The sequence below is a fragment of the Ornithorhynchus anatinus genome, chromosome 1 (assembly GCF_004115215.2).
Source record: "Ornithorhynchus anatinus isolate Pmale09 chromosome 1, mOrnAna1.pri.v4, whole genome shotgun sequence".
NCBI lineage: Eukaryota > Metazoa > Chordata > Mammalia > Monotremata > Ornithorhynchidae > Ornithorhynchus > Ornithorhynchus anatinus.
In genome coordinates this window covers 182,644,814-182,668,967 of record NC_041728.1, presented here as the reverse complement: position 1 = coordinate 182,668,967, position 24,154 = coordinate 182,644,814, and the positions used below count along the sequence as shown (strand labels likewise).

The 24,154-nt window shown below is 56.2% G+C and overlaps 1 long non-coding RNA gene across 1 annotated transcript in view; it reads right to left on the bottom strand.

The window, feature by feature from the left end:
* The window catches only part of LOC120638665, a 122,091-nt gene that overhangs the window by 53,191 nt on the left and 44,746 nt on the right, over positions 1-24,154 (bottom strand). The window lies entirely within an intron of this gene.

Genomic DNA, 24,154 nt, shown 5'->3' with positions numbered 1-24,154 from the left:
CTCAGTACAGTGCTCTGCACAGAGTAAGCGTTCAATAAATACTATTGAATGAATGAACGGTGCCGTCTACAGCGATGGGAAAGTCGGCGGAGGACAGGGTTTGGGTGGGAAGATGAGGGGTTCTGATTTGGACAGAATAATAATAATGTTGGTATTTGTTAAGCGCTTACTACGTACAGAGCACTGTTCTAAGTGCTGGGGGAGATACAGGGTCATCGGGTTGGCCCACGTGAGGCCATTTTCCAGATGAGGTCACTGAGGCCCAGAGAGGTGAAGTGACTCGCCCACAGTCCCACAGCTGACAAGTGGCAGAGCCGGGAGTCGAACCCGTGACCTCTGACTCCGAAGCCCAGGCCCTTGCCAGTGAGCCACGCTGCTTCCCATGGACATGTTAAACCTGAGGTGACGGATCCAAGTAGAGACGTCCAAGTAGAGAAGCGGCGTGGCTCAGTGGAAAGAGCCCGGGCTTCGGAGTCAGAGGTCACGGGTTCGAATCCCGGCTCGGCCATTTGTCAGCTGTGTGACTTTGGGCGAGTCACTTCACTTCTCGGTGCCTCGGTGACCTCATCTGGAAAATGGGGATTAAGACCGGGAGCCCCCCGTGGGACGACCCGATTCCCCTGTGTCTACCCCGGCGCTTAGAACAGTGCACATAGTAAGCGCTTAACGAATACCAACATCATTGCTATTATCGTCTTGAGGGCGGGAGGAAATGTGCGATTTGCATTCATTCATTCAATAGTATTTATTGAGACTTACTACGTGCAGAGCACCGTACTAAGCGCTTGGCATGGACAAATCGGCAACAGATACAGTCCCTGCTCATTGACGGGCTTTGCAGAGAGGGAGAGATCGGGGCTGGAGATGGGGATTTGGGAATCATCCGCGGACAGGCGGGAGTCGAAGCCGTGGGAGCCAATGAGTTCTCCGAGGGAGGGGGTGGAGATGGAGACTAGAAGGGGAGCCAGAAGTGACCCCCGAGGGACCCCCACGGCGAGGGGGCGGGAGGCGCAGGAGGAGCCCCCCGAGGAGACGGAGAACGAGCGGCCGGAAAGACGAGAGGAGAACCGGGAAAGGAGTCTGAGGTTGGGTAACGATTCCAGGAACGGGGAGTGGGCCACGGGGTCGAAGGCGGCCGAGGGGTCGAGGAGGATTGGGATGGAGCGGAGGCCGGCGGATTTGGCGAGAAGGGGATCGTGGGACGCTTCCGAGAGCCCTCTACTTGGGAAAGTCCAATACGACGGAGTTGGTGGACGTGTTCCCTGCCCACGAGGAGTTTACGGTCTAAAACGCGACCCAGACATTCAGATAACAATAAATTACGGACACGGGCATAAGCGTTGGGGGGCTATCCCGAAATAGAGGCTTAATGACCACTCCCACTATCACGTTATTACCTCTGAAGCCTAATAATAAGAAATCTTCGTAATCGTAGTATTTGTGAAGCACTCTGCTGGGTGCCAAGCACCGTACTAAGCGCCGAGCTAGGGTAGATACAGGATAATCGGGTTGGACACACTTCCGTGTCCTCCACGGGAATCCCGTCGAAGAAGGGGGAGTCCAGCTAGACCGAGCCCGGTCATCATGTCCACCGATATTCTCACCCCTATTCTTCTCTGGGGGGGGGCTCACGGTCGCGGCCCCCCATTCTCACCGACCGCCCCCCCCCCCCCAGATGGTAAATTCGGTGGTGTGGGCGGGAAGAGTATTTATTCATCTACCGTCCGCTCCCAACCGCTTAGTACGGTGCTCTGCACACAGTTAGCGCTCAAAAAAACCAATCGAACGAATGAGTGAATCAAAATGAGAAGCTGGAATTTTGCTAGCGATTCGCCAGGATGCAGCCCAGGCCTAGGCGTCAGAAGAGCTTAATACAGAGCCTGGTTCACGGTAAGCGCTCAACAGATACCATATAAAAAAGCAAAAATTAAACAAAATTTAGGCTTCCCCGGCCGGAATTCCACCCGGTTTTCCTGCTGGCGTGAGACAGATCCCCTCTGGGGAAATCAGTCAGTCGATCCGTGGTTATCTATCGAGCGCTTACTACGTGCAGAGCACTGTACTCAGCGCTTGGGCGAGTCTAATATTCATTCATTCATTCAACCGTATTTCCTGAGCGTGCACTGTGTGCAAAGCGCTGTACTCAACGCTTGGGAGAGGACAATACAACGACAGACAGACACATTCCCTGCCCACCACGAGCTTACAGTCCGGCGGGGGGGGAGAGAGACGGGGATAGAAATAAATAAATTACAGATCTGGACATACAAAGATCACAGACGAAGCAGAACGGAGAGAGCGCGGGGGGGAAACGGGCTTCGTCGGGGAGGGCCTCACGGAGAGGAAAAACCCACCTTGCAGTATCCGCCCCAGGCCCGTGCTCCGCCATCTCTTCGATACGCCGCTCCCCCGAGCGCTCAGTACGGCGCTCCGCTCGATAAATACGATCGATCGACTCGGCCCCGGGCTGCGTCCGTCCGGTGGTCACGGCCGGTGACCCCCTCCGGACCCCTTTCCCGTGTTTTCGCCCTCCCCCCCCCGGCTCCGGCCCCGGCCGTGGGATCGATAGCGTTCCCGCTCGGAGTGATTCTGCAGGCGCGGTCTTGCCCAAACCCGTCGCGAAGTCCACACCCACTCGGGCAGGACTGAAGGAAATTCCAGGCCCCCGGGCTCAGCTGCTCCGTGGAGAAGGAGGGAAGCGAAGACTTTTCTACCAACAGAGGCCGGCCGTCTATGCCCTAAAACTAAGGCCGACCCGCTGGCCGTCCCTAGTTCTCATCTGTCACGACGCCGACCCCTCGCCCACGACCGGCCTCCGGTCTGGAACTCGCTCCAACTCGGTATCTGAGAGATCACCTCTCTTCCCACCCTCCGTATCCGACAGGCCGCCGCTCTTCCCACCCTTTATATCCGACGGACCAGCAGTGTGTCCCCACCCTTCGTATGCGACAGACCACCGCTTTTCCCACCCTTTATATCCGACGGTCCCACCCGTCGTATCCGAGAGACCACCGCTCTTCCCATGCTTCCTATCTGGCAGTCTACCAATCTTCCCTCGCATCTGACAGACCACCGCCTTTCCCACCCGTCATATCCGAGGGACCACCGCTCTTCCCACCCTCCGTGTCCAACAGACCACCGCTTTTCCCACTCTTTTATATCCGACGGACCACCAACATTCCCACCCTTCATATGCGACAGAGCACCGCTCTTCCCACCCTTTGTATCCGACCGACAGCTCTTCCCACTCTGTATCTTGGACGGACCATCAATATCCCCACCTTTCCTATCCGACAGACCACCGCTTTTCCCACCCGTCATATCTGAGGGACCACCGTTCTTCCCACCCTCCGTATCCAACAGACCACCGCTTTTCCCGCTCTTTATATCCCACGGACCACCAACATTCCCACCCTTCATATGCGACAGACCACCGCTCTTCCCATCCTTCACATCCAACGGACCACCGCTTTTCCCACTCTTCATATCCGACGGACCACCAATATACCCCCCCTTCGCGTGCGACAGAGCACCGCTCTTCCCACCCTTTGTATCCGACTGACCACAGCTCTTCCCGCCCTCTATCTTCGACGGACCACCGATATTCCCACCTTTCCTATCCGACAGACCACCGCTCTTTCCACCCTTCAAATTATGATAATAAGAATAACGATGGTATTTGTTAAGCACTTACTACCCGCCAAGCGCTGCTCTAAGCGCCGGGAGGGATACGAGGTGTGATCAGGTTGTCCCACGTGGGGCTCACAGTCTTCATCCCCATTTTCCAGACGAGGTCACTGAGGCACAGAGAAGCAAAGTGACTTGTCCAAAGTCACACAGCCGACAGGCGGCGGAGGTGGGATTAGAACCCGTGATCTCTGACTCCCAAGCCCGGGCTCTTTCCACTAAAGCCACGCTGCTCTGCCAGACCACCGCTCTCCCCGCCCTTCATATCTGACGGACCACTGCTCTCCCCACCCTTGGTATCTGACAGCCCAAGGCTCTTCCCACCTTTCATATCCAACAGACCGCCACTCTTCCCACCCTTTGTATCTGACAACTCAAGGCTCTTCTCACCTTTCATATCCAACAGGCCATCACTTCTCCCACCCTTCATATCCTGACAGACGACCGCTCTTACCACCCTTCGTATCCGACAGCTCATCGCTTTTCCCACCCTTATCCGACAGCTCATCGCTCTTCCACCCTTTTGCATCTGACAGCCACCACCCTTCCCACCCCTCATATCCGACAGACGACCCCTCTTCCCACCCCTCATATCCGACAGACCACCCCTCTTTCCCCCCTTCATATCTGACTGTCCACCCCTCTTCCCACCCTTCATATCCGACAGACCACCCCTCTTCCCACTCTTCATCACCTTCAAACATGCCCACGTCTCCCCATCCTAAAAAAAAAAAGCCCTCCCTCGGCCACCAGTTATGGGCCCATCTCCTTCCAATTCCTCTCCAAACTATTTGAGCAAGTCGTCCGCACCCGCTGTCTCAGATTCCTCTCCTCCAATTCTCTCCTTGACCTCTTCCACCCTGGCTTCCGTCCCCTTCACTCCACAGAAACCTCCCTCTCACCGATGATCTCCATCTTGCCAAATCCACTGGCCTCTCCTAATCCTCTTCCACCTCTCAGCTGCCTTTGACGCTGTGGCCCACCCCCTTCTCCTGGAAACACTATCCAATAATAATAATAACGTTGGTGTTTGTTAAGCGCTTACTATGTGCCGAGCACTGTTCTAAGCAACGGGGGAGATACAGAGTCATCAGGTTGTCCCACGTGGGGCTCCCAGTTAATCCCCATTTTACAGATGAGGGAACCGAGGCACCGAGAAGCTAAGCAAATTGTCCCAAGTCACACAGCTGAAAGGTGGCGGAGCGGGGATAAGAACCCATGACCTCTGACCCCTAAGCCTGTGTCCTTTCCACTGAGCCACGCTGCTTTTCAAAACTGCAACCTTGGCTTCACTGACCCCGTCCTCTCATCTCTCCGGCCGCTCATTCTCCGTCTCCTCGGCGGGCTCCTCCTCCGCCTCCCACCCCCTCGCTGTGGGGGGGGGTCCCTCGGGGGTCACCTCTGGGTCCCCTTCTAGTCTCCATCTACCCCCCCTCCCTCGGAGAACTCATTCGCTTCCCACGGCTTCAACTCCCACCCCTCCGCGGATCCTTAATTCCTCTCTTTCGTTCCACCCACATATTCAATTCATCACTAAATCCCGTCGGTCCCACCTTCACAACCTTGCTAAAATCCTCCCTTTCCTCTCCAGCCAAACTGCTTCCACACTAATCCGAGCGCTCCTCCTCTCCCGCCTGGATGACGGCATCGGCCTCCTGGCTGACCTCCCGACCTCCTGCCTCTCCCCGCTCCGGGCCACACTTCACTCTGCTGCCCGGATCGTTTTTCTACAGAAATGGTCACGACTCATCACCCTGCTCCTCATCGAACTCCAGTGGTTGCCCATCCACCTCCACATGAAGCAAAAATTCGTCACCGTTGGCTTCCAGGCCCCCCACGGCCCGGCCCCCTCTTCCCTCCCCTCCCTTCCGTCCTGCTCCGGCCCGGGCCGCACACTCCGCTCCTCCGGCACCGCTCGCCTCCTCCCCGGGCCTCCGGCTCGCCCGGCCCGCCGGAGACCCCCGGCCCACGTCCCGCCTCTGGCCCGGTTCGCCCTCCCTCCTCTGATCCCACCGACGACGACTCTCTCGCCGTTCAAAGCCTTATCGAAGGCCCCCCTCCTCCCGGAGGCCTTCCCCGACCGCGCCCTCCTCTCCTCTCCTCCCGCTCCCTTCCGCGTCGCCCCGACTCGCTCCCTTTCTTCGTCCCCCCTCCCGGTCCCGCACCGCTTATGTCCGCATCCCTCATTTTATTTATCTGTACCGATGTCTGTCTCCTCCCTAGACTCTAGGTTCGTTGTGGGCAGGGAATGTGTCTGTTTAGACCGTGCTCCCGTCAGAGGGCAGGGACCGTCTCTATCTGTTACCGATCTGTACATTCCAAGCGCTTAGTACAGTGCTCTGCCCATAGTAAGCGCTCACTAAATACCATTGAATGTTAATTGTTGCTTTGTACTCTCCCAAACGTTTAGTCCAGTGCTCTGCACACCGTAAGTGCTCAATAAATACGACTGAATGAATGAATAAACACGACTGATTGATTTTGGGGATGATGATGATAATAACAATGACAAGAACAATAATGGAACTTCTTAAACGCTTACTTTGTGCCAAGCACTGTTCTAAGCACTGGGACAGATACAAGTTAAGCAGGTTGGGCACAGTCCCTGGTGCCGACTCCCTTAATCCCTATTTTACAGGTGAGGTAACTGAGGCCCAGAGAAGTGAAGGACTTGCCCAGTCATAATAATAATTGACGGCATTCGTTAAGCGCTTACTATGTGCCAAGCACTGTTCTAGGCGCTGAGGTAGATACGAGGTAATCGAGTTGTCCCACGTGGGGCTCGCAGTCTTTATCGCCATTTTCCAGATGAGGGAACTGAGGCACAGAGAAGTGAAGTGACTTGCCCAAGGTCACACCACAGACAAGTAATGGAGGCGGGATTAGAACCCACATCCTCTGACTCCCAAGCCCGGGCTCTTGCCACTTGGCCACGCTGCCCAAGGTCGCGTAGCAGACATATTTACTGTGATTATGTTGTCTTGTTTTTGTCCGTCCGTCTCCCTTGACTAGACTATGAGCCCGACAACGAGCAGGGACGGTCTCTATCTGTTGCTGAATTGTCCATTCCAGGCGCTTAGTACAGTGCTCTGCACATAGTAAGCGCTCAATAAATGCTCCTGAATGAATGAAGGTGGTGGATCCAGAATTAGGACCCAGGTCCTTTTAACTCCCAGACCCGTGTTCTAGGAACCGAGGCCCAGAGAAGAAGAAGAATAATAACAGTGTTGGTATTTGTTAAACGCTTACTATGTGCAGAGCACTGTTCTAAGCGCTGGGTAGATACAGAGCAATCAGGTTGTCCCATGTGAGGCTCACAGGCTTAATCCCCATTTTACAGATGAGGGAACTGAGGCCCAGAGAAGGGAAGTGACTTGCCCAGTCACCCAGCTGACGAGCGGCAGAACTGGGATTTGAACCCACGACCTATGACTCCGAAGCCCGTGCTCTTTCCACTGAGCCACGCTGAAGAGAAGTGACTCGCCCCGGACAGCAGACACGTGGAAGAGACAGAATTAGAACCCACAACCTCTGACTCCCAGGCCTGGGCTCGTTGTGATACTGCCCTCTCCTAGGGCCTGCTGAGAGGATTTACCCCCCCGCCAACCCCATGCGGGGATGTGGGGAGGGGAGAGGTCTTCAAGGTGGGGACCACCCCCCCGAAACAATATTAATAATGGTAGTTTTTAAGCGCTCACCATGTACCAAGCACTGCTCTAAGCGCTGGGGGAGATAGAAGGTCATCAGGTTGTCCCTCGTGGGGCTCACGGTCTTCATCCCCATTTGACAGACGAGGTCACCGAGGCTCAGGGAGGTGACCCGCCCAACGTCGCCCAGCCGACGAGCGGCGGGGGCGGGATTAGAAGCAGCGCGGCTCGCTGGAAAGAGCCCGGGCTTCGGAGTCAGAGGTCACGGGTTCGAGCCCCGGCTCTGCCCCTGGTCAGCTGGGGGACTGTGGGCGAGTCACCTCACCTCTCGGTGCCCCAGTGGCCTCATCTGGAAAATGGGGATGAAGACCGGGAGCCCCACGGGGGACCACCTGATTCTCCTGCGTCTCCCCCAGCGCTTCGAACAGCGCTCGGCACATAGTAAGCGCTTAACAAATACCAACTTTATGATTGGAACCCACGACCTCCGACTCCCGGGCCCGGGCTCTCGCCGCTGAGCCCCGCTGCTGCTCCTGAAGAGACCGGGCCTCCGCCTGACTCCCTCCTCGAGTCCCGACAGGCCCCGGAAGCAGTGGGAGAGACGCCACGAGGCCAACGTTTTCTGTCGGGAAGCCAGGAGGTTCGGAGCCGGGGGCCTACGACGGCTTGGGAGGTTCCTCTAGGTCCTGGCCCCCTGCCACCCCAAACAAATGAGGCCTTAATAATGCCGATGGTATCTGTGAAGCGCTTACTATGTGCCGAGCACCGTTCTGAGCAGCGTGGCTCAGTGGAAAGAACCTGGGTTTGGGAGTCCGAGGTCATGGGTTCGAATCGCAGCTCGGCCCCCCGGCAGCTGTGTGACCGTGGGCGAGTCACTTCACCTCTCTGGGCCTCGTCTGCAAAATGGGGATGAAGACTGTGAGCCTCACGTGGGACAACCCGACGACCCGGTATAACGATGTTGGTATTTGTGAAGCGCTTACTATGTGCCAGAGCGCCGTTCTAAGCGCCGGGGGAGATACGGGGTCATCGGGTCGTCCCACGTGAGGCTCCCCGGTCTTCATCCTCATTTTGCAGATGAGGGAACTGAGGCACAGAGAAGTTAAGTATCTCCCCCAGCGCTCAGAACAGTGCTCTGCACATAGTAAGCGCTTAACGAATACCAACAAATACCAACATTATTAAATAAATGGTGGTATTTGTTAAGCGCTTACTGTGTGCAAAGCAGCGTTCTAAGCGCCGAGGGAGATACAAGGTGATCAGGTTGTCCCATGTGGGGCTCACAGACTTAATCCTATTATTAATTCTATTAATCCTTTATTGCTATCGTTCTCGTCCGTCCGCCTCCCCCGATGAGACGGTGAGCCCGTCAGAGGGCGGGGACCGTCTCTATCTGTCACCGCTTTGTCCATTCCAAGCGCTTAGTCCAGTGCTCTGCGCATAGTAAGCGCTCAATAAATACTATTGAATCCCCATCTGACAGATGAGGGAACTGAGGCACAGAGAAGTTAAGTGACTTGCCCAAGGTCACACAGCTGACTAGCGGCGGTGCTGGGATTAGAACCCGTGACCTCTGACTCCCAAGCCCGCGCTCTTTCCACTGAGCCACGCTGCTTCTCTAGATAGAGGGTCATCGGGTGATCCCACGTGGGGCTCCCAGTCCTCATCCCCGTTTTCCAGCTGAGGCAACTGAGGCACAGAGAAGCGACTTGCCCAAAGTCACCCAGCTGATAGGTGGCGGAGCGGGATTAGAACCCGCGACCTCCGACTCCCAAGCCCGTCCCCTTGCCACCGAGCCGCGCCGCTTCCAGAGTCACCCGGCTGACGAGCGGTGGGGCCGAGATTAGAACCCACGACCTTCTGACTTCCGGGAATGTGCTCCCTCCACTACGCTCTGCTGCTTCTCATATACTTAGTCCAGTGCTCTGTACATAGTAAGCGCTCAATAAATACTATTGGATGACTGAATGAATACTTCTGGTATTCGTGAAGCGCTTACTAGGTTCCAAGCACTGTACTAAGCGCTGGGGTAAACGCAAGGTATTCAGGTTGGACACGGTCCCCGTCCGCCGCGGGGCTCCCGGTCTTCATCCCCATTTTCCAGATGAGGTCACTGAGGCCCGGAGAAGTGAAGCGACTTGCCCGCGGTCACACGGCAGACAAGTGGCGGAGCCGGGAGTAGAATCCATAACCTTCCGCCCCACAGGCCCGGGCTCTATCCACTATTCCGTCTCACTGTTTACTGCCGTATTGTACTTTCCCAAGCGTTTAGTACAGTGCCCTGCACTCGGTAAGCGCTTAATAAACCCCCTTGAATGAATGAATCCAGTCCCTTAGACTGTAGGCCCTGGGCGGGCAGGGATCGTCTCTCTTTATTGCTGAGTTTCGCTTACCAAGCGCTTAGTACAGCGTTCTGCACAAGGTAATCGCTCAGTACACGCGATGGAACGACTGAATGAGAGGTGGCGGGTCGAGGGGGTCGGCCTCAGTTCCCTCATTTGTAAAATGGGCTTGAAGCCTGGGAGCCCCACGTGGGACAACCTGATGACCCCGTATCTCCCCCAGCGCTCAGAACAGTGCTCGGCACCTAGTAAGCGCTTAACAAATACCAACATTATTATCATTATACTAGTCTTAATGGTTCTAACTGGATTCATTCATTCACGGTCTAGAAGGGGGGCGACAGACGACAAAACAAAACCAAACAAGTAGACGGACACCAATAGGATAATAATAATAATAATAATAATGTTGGTATCTGTTAAGCGCTTACTATGTGCCGAGCACTGTTCTAAGCGCTGGGGGAGAGACAGGGTCACCAGGTTGTCCCACGGGAGGCTCCCAGTTAATCCCCATTTTCCAGATGAGGGAACCGAGGCCCAGAGAAGCGAAGCGACTCGCCCACAGTCACACAGCTGACAAGGGGCAGAGCCGCGCGTCGAACTCATGACCTCTGACTCCGAAGCCCGGGCTCTTTCCACTGAGCCACGCTGCTTCCCACAGGGGAGGAAAAGGGGAAGGAAGAAGGAAGAGAGAGAAGAGGGAAAGGGGGAAGGGGTGTAGCCTAGTGGAAAGAGCCCGGGATCGGTAAGAGCGCGGGCTTGGCAGTCCGAGGACGCGGGTTCTAATCCCGGCTCCGCCACCTGTCTGCTGTGTGACCCTGGGCAAGCTACTTCACTTCTCTGGGCCTCAGTTCCCTGCTCTGTAAAACGGGGATGAAGACCGGGAGCCCCACGTGGGACGACCTGATTGCCTTGTATCTCCCCAGTGCTTAGAACAGGGCGTGGCACATAGTAAGCGCTTAAATATCAAAATAATAATTATTATTCTTATCACTATTACTATTAATAATAATTAGACTGTAAGCCCGTCAAAGGGCAGGGACCGTCTCTATCTAATAATAATGATAATGTTGGTATCTGTCAAGCGCTCACTACGTGCCGAGCACCGTTCCAAGCGCTGGGGGAGACACGGGGGAATCGGGTCGTCCCCCGTGGGGCTCCCGGTCTTCATCCCCATTTTCCAGATGAGGTCACTGAGGCCCAGAGAAGGGAAGTGACTCGCCCACGGTCACACAGCTGAGAAGGGGCCGAGCGGGGAGTCGAACCCATGACCTCTGACTCCAAAACCCGTGCTCTTTCCACTGAGCCCCGCCGCTTCTCTGTTATCGATCTGTCCATTCCAAGCGCTTAGTACGGTGCTCTGCACATAGTAAGCGCTCAATAGATACTATTGAATGAATATTAATCCCGGCTCAGCCGCCGGTCTGCCAAGTGCTTACTGCGTGCCAGGCACTGTACTAAGCGGCGGGGTCGATACAAGCAAATGGGGTTGGCCACGGTCCCCCGTCCCTCTTGGGGTTCACAGTCTCCATCCCCCTTTTCCACGTGAGCTTCACCGAGGCCCCGAGAAGGGAAGTGACTCCCCCAAGGCCACGCAGCGGCCAAGTGGCGGAGGCGGGTTTAGAACCCATGACCTCCCGACTCCGAGGCCGGGGGCTCTCTCCATTACGCCACGCTGCCGCGGGACCTCGGCCGCATCGCCTCCCTTCTCCGGGCCTCGGTTACCTCATCTGGAAAGTGGGGATTCAGTGCGTGGCTCAGTGGCAAGAGCCCGGGCTTGGGAGTCAGAGGTCACGGGTTCGACTCCCAGCTTTCCACTCGTCAGCTGGGTGACTGTGGGCGAGTCACTTCACTTCCCTGGGCCTCAGTTCCCTCATCTGTAAAGTGGGGATGAAGACCGGGAGCCTCACGGGGGACGACCTGATGACCCTGTATCTCCCCCAGTGCTTAGAACAGTGCTCGGCACATAGTAAGTGCTCAACGAATACCAACGTCATCGTGACTTAGGCGGGGCATCCTATATTTTCCTCTCCCAAGAGCTGAGCCCAGTGCCCGGCACAAAGTGAGCGCTCGATAAATACGATTGAAGGAATGAATGAGAGCCAGAGGTGGGAGACGGGGAAGGATTTACGGGGAGTAGGAGTCATTTATCGTCAGACGTAAAAACCCCTTCTCCGATCAGTCATCCTCCTCCCCTCCGTTATATGACAAATCTTTCTACCCCGTTGCCTAGCAACCTGGCCTCGGGGCGAGAGCCCGGGGCCTGGGAGTCAGAAGGTCACGGGTTCTAATCCCGCCTCCGCCACTTAAAAATAAAAATAATGATGGTTTCTGTGACCATTAGCCAAGCACTGTTCTAAGCGCCGGGGTAGACGCCAGGTCATCAGGCTGTCCCACGTCTTCATCCCCATTTTCCAGATGAGGTCACTGAGGCCCAGAGAAGTGAAGTGACTCGCCCCGAGTCTCACAGCTGATGAGTGGCGGAGCCGGGATCAGAACCCACGACCTGTGACTCCCAAGCCCGGGTCCTCTCCACCGAGCCGCGCAAGCGCTTACTATGTGCCAGGCACTGTATTAAGCACTGGGGTGGACACTAGTCAAGCGGGTGGGAGACGGTCCCTGTCCCCCGTGGGGCTCACAGCCTCCATCCCCATTTTACAGACGGGGGAACTGAGGCACAGAGAAGTGAAGGGACTGATCCAAAATACAGTTCCTTCTGCACAGTCGGTCTGTAGAAAATAATGACAATATTAATTATAATAATAACGTTGGTATCTGTTAAGCGCTTCCTATGTGCCGAGCACTGTCGTAAGCGCTGGGGGAGAGACAGGGTCATCGGGTCGTCCCACGTGAGGCTCACGGTTAAACTCCATTTTCCAGATGAGGTCACTGAGGCCCAGAGGAGTGAAGCGACCCGCCCACAGTCACCCAGCTGACAAGGGGCAGAGCCGGGAGTCGAACTCACGACCTCTGACTCCGAAGCCCGGGCTCCTTCCACTGAGCCACGCTGAGCGCTGGGTCCCGGGCACTGTACTGAGCGCCGGAGTGGATACGAGCAAATCGAGTCAGACACGGTCCATGTCCCACGTGGGGTTCACGGTCTTCATCCCCATTTTCCAGAGGAGGGAACTGAGGCCCAGAGGAGTGAAGTGACCTCTCCGAGGTCACACAGCCGATTTGTACACTCCAAGCGCTTAGCACAGTGCTCTGCACATAGTGAGCGCTCAATAAATACTATAGAATGAATGAATGAAGTGGCAGAGGCGGGATTAGAACCCACATCCTCTGACTCCCAAGGCCCACCTCTTGCCACTGGGCCGTGCTGCTTCTTGGCGTCTCCTACTCCCGTAATGCCTCGGTCTGCTTTTAATAAGAATAATGTTGGTATCTGTTAAGCGCTCAGTATGTGCCGAGCACCGTTCTAAGCGCTGGGGGAGACACGGGGGAATCGGGTCGTCCCCCGTGGGGCTCCCGGTCTTCATCCCCATTTTAGAGATGAGGTCGCTGTCACTGTCCCTTCACTGTCACGCTTGTCAGCTGTGTGACTTTGGGCGAGTCGCTTCACTTCTCTGGGCCTCAGTGACCTCATCTGGAAAATGGGGATGAAGACTGGGACCCCCACGGGGGACACCCTGATCACCTTGCATCTCCCCCGGCGCTTACCGCCATTATTATTACAGTAAGTACTTAGCAAACATCAACGTCGTTACTATTACCGTGTTGGACTCCCGGTCTCCAGCCCCATTTCCCAGAGGAGGGAACTGAGACCCAAAGATGTGAAGTGACTCGCGCAAGGTCACGCAGCGGACGAGCGGCGGAGCCGGGATTAGAACCCAGGACCTTCTGACTCCCGGGCCCGGGCTCCACCCACTCCGTCCGGCTGCTTCCGACCGGTGCCGTTTCCACTATTTGCAGATGGTTTTTCTCCGCGTTCCCCGTCGTAACGTCAACTCCTGATGTGCAATTATCAGAAGTCTCGCTTTGCTTGTGATGATAATAATTATAGCCCAGCACAGAACGAAACCTAATGTGATAAAAACGAAACAACACCCACGTCAGGCGGTTAATTCGTCCACGAGGGAGCCGAGGCCCGGAGAGGCTAAGCCGTCGGCCCCGGGTCACCCAGCAGGCAAAGGTGGAACCCGGGTCTCCCATTCTTTCGACCGTTATTTACCGAGCCCTCGCTGTGCGCCGGACACTGCGCTGCTCGCTTGTGCAATTCAGCCGCAGAGACGACCCCGGCCCACAGCGGGCTCCAGGTGACGATAATCCTCCTGGGGAAGCGCTTGCTATGGGCCAGACACTGGACTGAGCGTTGGGAAGCAGCGCGGCTCAGGGGAAAGAGCCCGGGGTTGGGAGTCGGAGGTCATGGGTTGGAATCCCGGCTCTGCCACTTGGCAGCCGGGTGACCGCGGGCGAGTCGCTTCACTTCTCCGGGCCTCAGCGGCCTCCTCTGGAAAATGGGAATTAAGGCTGTGAGCCTCACGTCGGACAACCCGATTTCCCTCTATCTCCCCCGGCGCTTAGAACAGTGCTCTGCACAGAGTGATAATAATAATAATGTTGGTATCTGTTAAGCGCTTCCTATGCGCAGAGCACTGTTCTAAGCGCGGGGGGGGGGGGAGACACAGGGTGATCAGGTCGTCCCACGTGAGGCTCCCGGTCTTCATCCCCGTTTTCCAGAGGAGGTCACTGAGGCCCAGAGAAGCGAAGCGACTCGCCCGCGGTCACACGGCTGCCAAGCGGCCGAGCCGGGAGTCGAACCCACGACCTCCGACGCCCAAGCCCGGGCTCTTTCCGCTGAGCCGCGCTGCTTGAGAGTAAACACGGTGATTAAGACCGTGAGCCCCACACGGGACAGGGACGGTGTCCAACCTGATTACCCTGTATCCACCCCAGCTCTTAGTACAGCGCCTGACACCTAGTAAGCGCCCAACAAACACCACAGTTAAAATAATTCTTACTATTACTAGAGCCCGAGCCTGGGAGACAGAAGGTCTTGGGTTCTAAACCCTGCTCTGCTACTTGTCTGCTGCGTGATCTTGGGTAAGTCACTTCGCTTCCCTGGGCCTCAGTTACGTCATCTGTAAAATGGGACTGAGACGGTGAGCCCCACGTGGGACGGGGACCGTGTCCAACCTGATCTGTCTGTGTCCACCCCAGCGCTCAGTACAGGGCCCGGCACACAGTAAGAGCTTAACGAATGCCCTAAGTAGTATTATTATTATTATTATTTCCGTTTTCTCGATCCTCACACGGTGGGAAGAAAACTCTCTAAAACGGGCTGTGAAATATAACAACAGGAGTCCTACCCGTTACGTGTTTTCTAGTTGCCAGGTACCGGAATAATAATCATGGTAAAAATTCACAGTCTCCATCCCCATTTTCCAGATGAGGTCACTGAGGCCCAGAGAAGTGAAGTGACTTCCCCAAGGTCACACAGCAGACAGATGGAGGAGCGGGGATTAGGACCCATGACCTTCTGCCTCCCAGGCCCGGGCTCTTCCCACTCCGCCCCGCTGTTCTAATAATAATGTTGGTATTTGTGAAGCGCATGCTATGTGCCGAGCGCTGTCCTAAGCGCCGGGGGAGATCCAGGGTCGTCGGGTCGTCCCCCGTGAGGCTCCCGGTCTTCATGCCCATTTTCCAGATGAGGTCACTGAGGCCCAGGGAAGCGAAACGACTTGCCCACAGCCACCCAGCTGCCAAGTGGCGGAGCCGGGATTCGAACCCACCATCTCTGACTCCCCAGCCCGGGCTCTTTCCACCGAGCCACGCCGGTACGTGCTTCCCAGTTGCCGAGCACTGTACTGGGCGCCGGGGGAGATACGGTATAGAAGCGGACACAGTCCGGGTCCCACACGGGGCTCCCGGACTAAGGGGGCGGGCGACGAGGGATTGAACCCCCATTTTGCAGACGGGGGGACCGGGGCGCAGGGAAGTGAAGCCTTACTGAAGGCCCGCCTCCTCCAAGAGGCCTTCCCGGCCTATTTCCCACTTTTCCTCATCTCCCGCTCCCTCCGCGTCGCCCCGACTCGCTCCCTTTGCTAATCCCGGCCCCGAAACCCTGACGTCCAGACCTATAATTTCATTTATCCCTCTGCTCTTCCCCGCTCCCGGCCCCAAAGCGTTTATTTCCATTCCTCTGATTTCATTTATCCCTTTGCCCTCCCCCCCCTCCCCGTCCCAGCCCCAAAGCGTATCTATCCACCCCTTTCATTTTCTTTATCCGTTGGCTCTCCCCCGGCGTGGCTCAGTGGCGAGAGCCCGGGCCTGGGAGTCAGAGGTCACGGGTTCGAATCCCGGCTCGGCCCCTTGGCAGCTGTGGGACCGTGGGCGAGTCGCTTCACTTCTCTGGGCCTCAGTGACCTCGCCTGGAAAATGGGGATTAACTGGGAGCCTCACGTGGGACAAGCTGATGACCCTGCATCTCCCCCAGCGCTTAGAACGGCGCTCGGCACGTAGTGAGCGCTTAATAAATGCCAACATAATGATACTAATAATTGCCAGCCACCGTGTCCGGTGCTCCGCACACAGTAAGCGCTCAGTACGTACGATCGAATGGATGACGGGGACTGTGTCCAACCCCATCAGCTTGGATCTATCCCCAGCGTTTAGTACAGGACCTGGCCTGGAGTAAGCGCTTAAGAAACGCAAGGAAAATCCAAACCCAAATTCCCAAATCCCGGTGGGCTCCAGTCTGAATCCCGGCCACGGAGAACTCCGACCGGACTATGTCCATATCTCTCATCTTATTTATCCGTATTGATGTCTGTCCAAGCGGCGTGGCTCAGTGGAAAGAGCCCGGGCTTGGGAGTCAGAGGTCATGGGTTCGAATCCCAGCTCTGCCACTTGGCAGCCGTGTGACTGTGGGCAAGTCACTTCACTTCTCGGTGCCTCAGTGACCTCATCTGCCAAATGGGGATGAAGACGGGGAGCCTCACGTGGGACGACCCGATGACCCCGGATCTCCCCCAGCGCTTAGAACGGCGCTCGGCACAGAGTAAGCGCTTAACAAATGCCAACATTATTATTATTATTGTGGGCAGGGAATGACACTGTCTACTGTACTGTTGCCCAAACTCTCAGCACAGTGCTCTGCACATAGTAAGTCTCTCCCGATTAGACTGTAAACCCGTCAAAGGGCAGGGACCGCCTCTATCTGTTACCCATTTGTACATCCCAAGCGTTTAGTACAGTGCTCTGCACATAGTAAGCGCTCAACAAATACTCCTGAATGAATGACAAATAGGACTGAATGAACGAATCAAGGAAAAGGGCAGTGACTCGCCTAAGGACGCGCGGCGAAGCCGGGATTAATAGTAATAATAATGTCGGTATTTGTTAAGCGCTTACTATGTGCAGAGCACCGTTCTAAGCGCTGGGGGAGATACGGGGTCATGGGGCCGTCCCCCGTGAGGCTCGCGGTCTCAATCCGCGTTTTCCAGATGAGGGAACTGAGGCCCAGAGAAGTGAAGTGACTCGCCCACGGTCGCCCAGCTGCCGAGTGGCAGAGCTGGGATTCGAACCCATGACCTCTGACTCCCAAGCCCGGGCTCTATCCACCGAGCCGCGCCGCTTCCAGCTCCTCCGACTCCCAGGTCCGGGGGTCCTCGCGCTAGGCCGCACTTCCCGGCATCCTCCCGTCCCGATGGGTCCAAGCGCTGAGTACAGCGCTCCGCACACAGTAAGCGCTCGTTAAGTACTACTGAATGAATGAGCGTATTTTCCCTCTGGAAGCCCGATCCGAGGTACCGGCCGGTGGGATGTGGGGGTTCGCGTATCCACGGCGACGGCGGAGAGCTCCAGATTGATGGGGTTTTAGAGAGTCCGACTGGGCAAACACTCTCGCCATTTCCGAACGTTAGCATAATCGGCCCGGCTGTTTATATTTATTTTCCAAAGATCAAAAGTCTCCCCTCCCAGCAGAAGAAGGGAAAGGAAATAAAAAGGACCGGCGGAAAAGATCCATCGCGAAAACACACGCTGGAACAACGTCTGGTGAAAACCGGAGAAATTCTCCTCTCCTTAATCCTCCCCTAATTACGGCTGGATTATTCCGGCCGGCCGGAATGCCATCGGTCGCCATGACTCTCCCGGTCGGAGATTTCCGCGGCCGGGATTCGGCCCGGAGCCCACCGGGATGGGCAGAGGGTCAGTTCTTTTGGTTTTGATTTTCCTTCCACTTCTTAAGCACTTACTCCATGCCAGGCCCTGTACTGAACGCTGGGGTAGATACAATGTTGGCATTTTGTTAAGCGCCTACTGTGTGCCGAGCACCGTTCTAAGCGCCGGGGGAGATCCGGGGTCATCGGGTCGTCCCACGTGAGCCTCCCGGTCTTCATCCCCATTTGACAGATGAGGGAACGGAGGCCCAGAGAAGCGAAGTGACTCGCCCGCAGTCACCCAGCTGACGAGTGGCAGGGCCGGGATTCGAACCCATGACCTCTGACTCCCAAGCCCGGGCTCTTGCCACTGAGCCGCGCTGCTTCTCTAGGGGTAGATCCAAGCTGAGGCGGTTGGACACAGTCCCCGTCATTCATTCAGGCGTATTTACTGAGCGCTTACTGGGTGCAGAGCACTGGACTCGGCGCTGTCCTACACCGGGCTCACCGTCTCCATCCCCATTTTCCAGAGGAGGAAACTGAGGCCCAGAGAATAATAATAATAATGTTGGTATTTGTTAAGCGCTTACTCTGTGCAGAGCACTGTTCTAAGCGCTGGGGGAGATACGGGGTCATCGGGTTGGCCCACGTGAGGCTCACAGTCTTCATCCCCATTTCACAGACGAGGGAAGTGAGGCACAGAGAAGTGAAGCGACTCGTCCACAGTCACACAGCAAGCAAGTGGCGGAGCCGGGATTAGAACCCAAGCAATAATAATAATAATAATAATAATGTTGGTATCGGTTAAGCGCTTCCTATGTGCAGAGCACCGTTCTAAGCGCTGGGGGAGATACGGGGTCATCGGGTCGTCCCACGTGCGGCTCACAGTCTTAATCCCCATTTTCCAGATGAGGTCACTGAGGCCCAGAGAAGTGAAGTGACTCGCCCACAGTCTCACAGCTGCCAAGTGGCAGAGCCGGGAGTCGAACCCACGACCTCTGACTGCCAAGCCCGGCCTCTTTCCACTGAGCCGCGCTGCTTCTCAGTAAGAGTATTCATCTATTCAATCAATTGTATTGAGCGCTTACCGTGCGCAGAACACTGTAGTAAGCACCTGGGAGAGTGCAATAGAACAACAGACATATTCCCCGTGGTGTTTGTTAGGCGCTTACTATGGTGCCAGGCACCGTACTAAGCGCTGGGGTAGAGACAAGGTGATTGGGTTGGACACAATCCCTGTCCCACATAGGGCTCACAGTCAGAAGGTCACGGATTCTAATCCCGGATCCACCACTCGTCTGTTGTGTGACCTTAACCAAGTCACTTCCCTTCCCCGTGCCTCAGTTCCCTCATCTGTAAAATAAGGATTGAGACCGCGAGCCCCACGGGGGACGGGGACTGTATCCAACCTGACTGGCTTGGATCCACCCCGGTACCTAGTACGGGGCCTGGCACATAGTAAGCGCTTACCAAATACCGTGATTAATATCATTATCATTATGAACAATCCTCATTTGACAGAGGAGAAAACTGAGGCCCAGAGAAGGGCAGTGACTTGCTCAAGGTCACACAGGAGACACATGAGTCCTCTGACTCCCAGGCTGGGGCTCTATCCACTAGGCCACGCGGCTTCAAACACTACGAGAGGCACCGTGGCTCAGTGGAAAGAGGCCGGGCTTGGGAGTCAGAGGTCATGGGTTCGAATCCCAGCTCCGCCACTTGTCAGCTGGGTGACCGTGGGCGAGCCATTTCGCTCCTCTGGGCCTCAGTGACCTCATCTGGAAAAGGGGGATGAAGACCGTGAGCCCCACGGGGGACAGACTGATGACCTCGTCTCTCCCCCGGCGCTTAGAACAGCGCCGGGCACATAATAAGCGCTTAACGAATACCGTCGTCATTATCATCATTATTACTACCCATGGGGTTTTCCCCCCACAGCAAGTCCCTCCTCACAGCCCCTTGCCCGGCGTCCCGGAAGCTCGGCCGGAGGGAACGGCGCTTTCGGGAATGCCCTCCGTCCCCCGGGCCCCGTCCCTCTTGCCCTTTCTCAGCTCCGCCTGACCGACCACATCGGGAAGGACAAACCCGGAGCTCACGGCTGAGCGAATTCCCCAGGGAAACGGCGGGTCTTCCCATCGTGGTTCCCAGAGCCCCTGCTCCCGGGAATGCCCGGAACGCCCTCCCTCCTCAGATCTCACAGACTCTCCCTCTCCCCCGCCTTCCTGCAGGCCCACCTCCTCCCGGAGGCCTTCCCCGACCGCGCCCTCCTCTCCTCTTCTCCCTCTCCCTTCCGCGTCCCCCCGACTCGCTCCCTTTCTTCGTTCCCGCTCCCTCGCCGCTGACGTCCGCCTCCTTCGTTTATTAATTTCTATTCATGTCCGTCTCCCCCTCTAGACGGTCAGCTCGTTGTGGGCAGGGAATGTGTCTGTTTACTGTTCTATTGACCTCTCCCAAGCGCTTAGCCCAGTGCTCCTCACACAGTAGGCGCTCAGTAAATAGCGCTGACTGACCGATCGACGCCCAGCAAGTCCTAGGCACGTGAGCGCGGAGCTGAGCACTCCCCAAGCCCCCGGCCTCCCTCATCCTCGCCTCCGGAATCCTTCGCATCCTCTTCTTACCCCCCCCCCGTCGACCTACCCCTACCCAGGGATCCCCCAAGGGGTCCCTTTTTTTATGGTATTTGTTAAGCGCTTACTTGCTATGTGTCAAACGCCATTCCTGGCTCTGCCCCTTGTCAGCTGGGTGACTGTGGGCGAGTCACTTCACTTCTCCGTGCCTCAGTTCCCTCATCTGTAAAACGGGGATTAACTGGGAGCCCCACGTGGGACAACCCGATGACCCCGTATCTCCCCCGGTGCTTAGAACGGTGCTCGGCACGTAGTAAGCGCTTGACCAATACCAACATTATTATTCCAAGAGGCGGAGTAGGTACGGGGAGGCAGCGTGGCTCAGTGGAAAGAGCCCGGGCTTGGGAGTCAGAGGTCATGGGTTCGACTTCCGGCTCTGCCACCCGTCAGCTGCGTGACCGTGGGCGAGTCACTTCACTTCTCTGGGCCTCGGTGACCTCAACTGGAAAATGGGGATTAACCGGGAGCCTCACGGGGGACGACCCGATTCCCCTGCATCTACCCCGGCGCTTAGAACAGTGCTCTGCACATAGTAAGCGCTTAACAGATACCAACATCATTATTATTATTACAGATTAATCAGGTCGAACACAGTCCCCGTCCTGCATGGGGCTCAGAGTCTAATCAGGAAGGGGAACGGGTGTCCAGTTGAGGAAACGGAGGCCCAGAGAAGCCAAGTGACTGGCCCAAGGTCACACGGCAAGCAATTGGCCAAAGCGGGATTACAACCCAGATCCTTTGGACTCCCAAAAGCCCGGCCTCTCTCCCTCAGGCTACGCCCGGTGTCCCGCGTGGGGTTCACAGTCTAGCAAGGAAGGAGAACAGCTATCAGATGAAAACAGATGACAAGCAGCACGGCGTAATGGATCGAGCAAGGGCCTGGGAGACAGAAGGTCGTGGGTTCTAATCCCGGCTCAGCCACTTGTCTGCCGTGTGACCTGGGCAAGTCACTTTGCTTCTCTGGGCCTCAGTTCCCTCCTCTCTAAAATGGGGATTGAGACTGTGAGCCCCCACATGGGACGGGGACTGGGTCCAACCCGATCTGCTGGCATCGACCCCAGCGCTTAGTACAGTGTCTGGCACACAGTGAGGCGTTTAACCAATCCCGTCATCATCGTATCCCCATTTTACAGTTGAGGAAACGGAGGCCCAGAGAAGTGAGGTGACTGGCCCAAGGTCACGCGGCTAAGCAACTGGCAGAGGCGGGATTAGAACCCGGATCCTTCCGACTCCCGGGCCCCGGCTACCTCCATGAGGCCGCACTCTCCCCGCGTAGCCCCCGTGACGCGCCTCCCCTCGCCCCGGGGTGGGGTGGAAAGGGGCGAGAGAAGCAGCCGCAACCCGGCCTCCCCACCACGAGGCCCCAGGGAGGCTGCGGCAGCCGAGGCCGTGGAGAAATTCTGCGTTCCCCCCCACTCGGGGCCCTTGCTCAGCTCTGTCTTCATCTTTAGATTTTCTGCACTTCTGCTTTCATCCCTCTTTACGGATCCATTGCCGACACCCTCTCCCCGCTTTCTATTTTCCAATCTCCAGTCCCCCGAGGTTTAGTACAGTGTTCCGCACCCCGGAACGCCTAACCACTTCTGTTCCACCTCCTCAACAAGAAGTCTTTCACCCGGTTTCCTCTCGCCCCCTCCTCCCGCTCCTCGCTCCTCTTCTACTCCGACCCAGCCCACGCGCTCTGCTCCTCTAACGCCAACCTACTCCCTGGGCCTCCAGCTCGTCTCTCCCGCCGTCGACCTCTTGCTCCCGTCCCGCCTCTGGCCTGCAGTGCCCTCCTTCCTCAAATCCCCAGACGACGACTCTCCCCCGCTTCAAAACCTTCCTGAAGGCCCACCTCCTCCCGGAGGCCTTCCCCGACCGCGCCCTCCTCTGCTCTTCTCCCGCGCCCTTCCGCGTCGCCCCGACTCGTTCCCTTCCTTCATCCCCCCCCCCTCCAATCCCACACCGCTTATGCCCGCATTTATTTATTTCTATCCATGTCCATCTCCCCCTCTAGACTGTAAGTCTGTGGTGGGCAGGGGCGGTGTCCGTTCTATTGTCCTCTCCCAAGTGCTTAATACTATCGTCTACGCCCAGTAAGTGTTCAGTAAATACATCTGACAGACTGACACCGACATCATCACCACCTTCAGCAGCATCGTAGCATCACGTCATCAGTTTAGCATCGCGATCGTCACTGCCATCGCGTCGACCGCTTAGACCAGCGCTCCGCACGCAGTAAGCGCTCAGTAAATGTGATTGAATGAATATAATAATAATAATAACAATTATGGTATTTAAGCACTTACTACGTGCAGAGCACTGTTCTAAGCGCCGGGGTAGATATAGGGTCATCAGAGTGTCCCGCACGGGGCTCACTTTTTTTTTTTTTAATCCCCTTTTTTACTGATGAGGTAATTGAGGCACAGAGAAGTTAAGTGACTTGCCCCAGGTCACCCAGCAGACAAGTGGTGGAGCCGGGATTAGAACCCACGACCTCTGACTCCCGAGCCCGGGTTCTTTCCACTAAATGTATGATGGCATCTGTTAAGCGCTTAATATGTGCAAATCATTCATTCATTCGTTCAGGGATTAGAACCCAGTCCCTTCTGACTTCCAAGTGTTCTGCACCCAGGAAGCGCTCAATAAATAAGATTGATGGAATGAATGAATGAATGAACGACTGAATACTAACTCTACTATCCTCTCCCAAGCGCTCAGTACAGTGCTCTGCACACAGCAGACTGTCAACTCTTCGAAGGCAGGGATCACGTCTATAAGCCCGGAGTATAAATCTGGAATCTCTGGACCCACTGCCGTACCAGAGATCAGGGAAGGGCCGAAAACCGGTGGGAAGCCAGTCGGGAAGGAGACTCAAAGCTTGGAAAGCTCTTAGGAAAATTTCCCACCCCCCCCCGCATCCCAACGACAGACACCGTGTCTCCTACTTAAACCATTCACTATGTGCCGCATGCTGTGCTGAGCACAGGGGTAGTTTGGCTTTTTTAGTGGTATTTGTTAAGCGCTTACTATGAGCCGGGCACTGTATTCATTCATTCATTCAATAGTATTTATTGAGCGCTTCCTATGTGCCCAGCACCGTACTAAGCGCTCGGAATGGACAGGTCGGCAACAGATAGAGACGGTCCCTGCCGTCTGACGGGCGCACGGTCTAATCGGGGATCCGTACTGAGCACTGCGTTAGATCCAAGCTGGTCAGGGTGGGCAACAGAACCCTGTCCCAGTTGGGGCTCACAATCCCCATTTTACAGACTGTGGCCGACTTGTTCATTCCAAGCGCTCAGTACGGTGCTCTGCACGTAGTAAGCGCTCAATAAACACCATTGGATTTTACAGACGAGAAGTAGCTTGGCCTCGCGGATGGAGCGCAGATGGAGTCCGAAGGACCCGCGTTCTAATCCTCGCTCCTCCGCTGGTCTGCCGCATGACCTTGGAGAAGTCACTTCACTTCCCTGGGCCTCAGTTCCCTCATCGGCAAAAGGGAATTAGGACCGTGAGCCCCCCGGGAGACGGGGACCGTGTCCACCTGTTTGGCCCGTATCTCCCGCAGCGCTTAGTTCGGTACCTGGCTCACGGTACGCGCTTAACGAATACCATTAAAAATAAAAGAGAGAGGCAGAATTCCCCTCTTTTAGGGGTGGCGGAGAGAGGGAGATTGGAACGTGATCTTCCGGGAGAAGGAAACGGTGTGTTCTAGCAGAAAGAACGCGGGCCTGGGAGTCAGAGGTCCCGGGTTCTAATCC